Source organism: Brassica napus, unplaced genomic scaffold (genome assembly GCF_020379485.1).
Source record: "Brassica napus cultivar Da-Ae unplaced genomic scaffold, Da-Ae ScsIHWf_2869;HRSCAF=3653, whole genome shotgun sequence".
Lineage (NCBI taxonomy): Eukaryota > Viridiplantae > Streptophyta > Magnoliopsida > Brassicales > Brassicaceae > Brassica > Brassica napus.
In genome coordinates, this window is record NW_026016120.1 from 39,386 (window position 1) to 42,639 (window position 3,254).

Here is a 3,254-nt window from a genome sequence, read left to right on the forward strand (position 1 = left end):
TAAATAGACTAATACATATTAGTAAAATTATGAAATGACTTTAATCGCATGAAAGAATTTAATATTTACCCCAATTTCAATCCCCACCTTCCAAATATTAACCATAAACCTTAATAACTAAACTCTAAATCCAAATATAATAGAACAAAACAAATTGAATGATACATATTGATGAAACTATAAATTGTCTATGATTACATGTAAGGAGTTAATGCTAATCCTAAATTCAAATTTACTATAGCGAAAAAGATGAAAATTGACGGGATTAGGAAAAAAATGGAAGAGTCAACATCATATGAGATCATGGCCATCGTAGAAAATTAACAAGAGAAGTACAAAGGAGGCAGTTATGAATATTGAAGAGCCACATATTATTTTCGATAGATAAAACTTATTGTTTTTTTTCTCTATACGCAGGTTTCACCGGTTGTGTGAAAAGAATAATAATATTATTATATAAAAGTCACGCCTTTTATAAATGTACTAAAGGAAATGGGACATCTAGCTAATTTTACCGTGTCTTTCACCATTATACAGTACAATCTCTCCTTTTTTAATCTATGACTAGATTTTGATCCGCGCAACCGCGCGGATATTTGTTTTTACTTTTTTATATATAAATTATTATTTTAAATATTAGTGATATATTTTTTTAACAATAATCATATACTGAAATGTTTATATAACTATTTCAAATATAATAATTTGATAATTTACATGTTATAACTAATCATTTGGTTAAAACCGTATGTATTTTCACTTCTTATTATATATTTATCTTATTATATTTGCATTTAGTCATTAAGAAAATTAATATATTCATGAGAAAACATATTTGAAAATTATTTTGTATTTACTTTATGCTAAATTCTGACCCGTGTTTCAAAGCTCTATTTCTTTTCACTAATATTTTTTATGCTTATTCATTTTAGATAATATATTATTGTATATACAAAAGTCTAAGATATGTTATTTTTTAGACATGTATTATAAGGTTTGTTAATTTTAAGCCGTTCTATCATCATATTATATTTTTAAAATAAATAATTTATATTTATGAAAATAAAATTTATAAATTTTTCAATTGAATATATTTTTATCTTATTTATTTAAGTATAATAATTGTACTTTAGCATGATCATGACTATAAAGTGGATAAAATAGGATATAATTTATTTATTTTTCATTTTATAAACGATAACTTAAAATACATTAAATTATTGTTAAAATACTCTTACACAGATTTATTAGAATTTTTAAATATAATATATAAATATATATTATATTTGAAATCAAAATATATTATGATTAAAGTAGTTACAAAGATTTTATATTATAAGCTTTAAAGAAATACATGTTAATTTTTATACATGTATTATGTATTTTGCTTAACCCATCTTACCAACGTATTAAATTTTATTTTTGAACATAAATATTTTATACTTATAAAAATAAAATTTATAAAATTTATAAATTTAATACAATTTTATTATACTTAGCTCAATATAATATTTTTAATATGATTGATTATGATTATATAATATATAAAATATTACAGAATTTTTTATTTTATAAACGATTACTGAATTTATTAATGTATAATAATATTTCAAACTAATTTGGAAATTAGTGAAAAATATTTTAATATAATTTCGAAAATAAAGATCTTGTAAAAATCTTTTAAAACAGATTTGTTAGATTTTTAAAATAAATAAATTTATACTTAAAATAAAAAGATATCAAAAGATATTATGATTAAAATATTTTAAAGATTCTATGTATTATTAGTTTTAATAAAATATATTTAATAAGATTTTTAAGTGATGGTCCAATTTAGAAAAAATCATACATGAAAAAAGTCATGACTTCTCTTTTAATATATAAGATTTTATACAAAACAAAATTTGATATGAGCCTCGGCGTTGACACCTCTCTCTTGCTCACACGAGCTCAAAAACAACTCGATCTTCTTAGAGAATATGATGAAGCAAGATTGTACGAATTGTTTAACAACCTCGGTTCTTTTTAAAGACAAAGCCAAAACTAAAACATCAGTAGGTATCTTTTAAAGAGAACGATTAAAATAAACTGAAAGTCGAAACTAATTAATGAGTACAAACCAGCTATAATTTCAACTGAATTACAGTTCCGTCCTGGTTTTGAACTCCAATCCATTATTTTGACTTTTTTTTTCTTTTACCCAAAATATCATTTTTAAATTCTAATGCGATTTACACTTAATTTAAATTTAATACTAATTATAAAATATACTAATTTTATAAATAATTTTATTTATTTTAAATTACATTAGTTGTATATGTGTAATTAATAAAAACATAAACCTAATTCAATTATTCTCTTAATGTGTGTGAAAAGTATTAAATGATAAATTTTACAAAATAGAAGGAGTATATGTTATGTATAAACCCAAAGGTTGGCCATAATGCTCCCAAAAGTAGAACAAGATTGATCTTCATTACCAACTAATATTTTTAAATAACAACAAAAATATAACATACCAATTTATGGCATATGATGATACATATAAAAATAATTAATATAACTAGATCTTGACATGCACAACCGTGCGGGCTATTATTTTATTATAAATAAGTATAAAAACTTAAATATTTAAATTTGTATTTTATCATTTTTTATTGTTAATAAAAAGATATGAAAAGATTTTATTCATATATAATTTCAAAGCAAATATAGGAATATCTATTTGATTTGTTTGATTTAGAATAGTTCAAATAATTTAAATATTAATACAAAAATTAATTGAAACAATTTTATAAGTGGTGGTCCAAATTAAAAAGAAAAATCATACACAAATTAAATTATGACTTTTGTTTTAATAGAATAGATGATTTAACTGATAATGCTATCAAATTACACTAATTGATGGTCTCCTTAAAAAAATTAAAATATTTCAAATAATTTAAATATTAATACAAAAATTAATTGAAACAATATTATAAGTGGTGGTCCAAATTAAAAAGAAAAATCATACACAAATTAAATTATGACTTTTTTTAATAGAATAGATGATTTAGCTGATAATGCTATCAAATTACACTAATTGATGGTCTCCTTAAAAAAACGTATTTTCGCTACCTAAATAAAACATATTGAAAAATAAAACATAGAAAATACAAGATGATTACATAGACAACAAATAAGTTTTTTGAATATCCCAAAAATTAAAGCAGACAATGGAGGGAGACGTTAAGAAACCTGTGAGTTACGTTGTT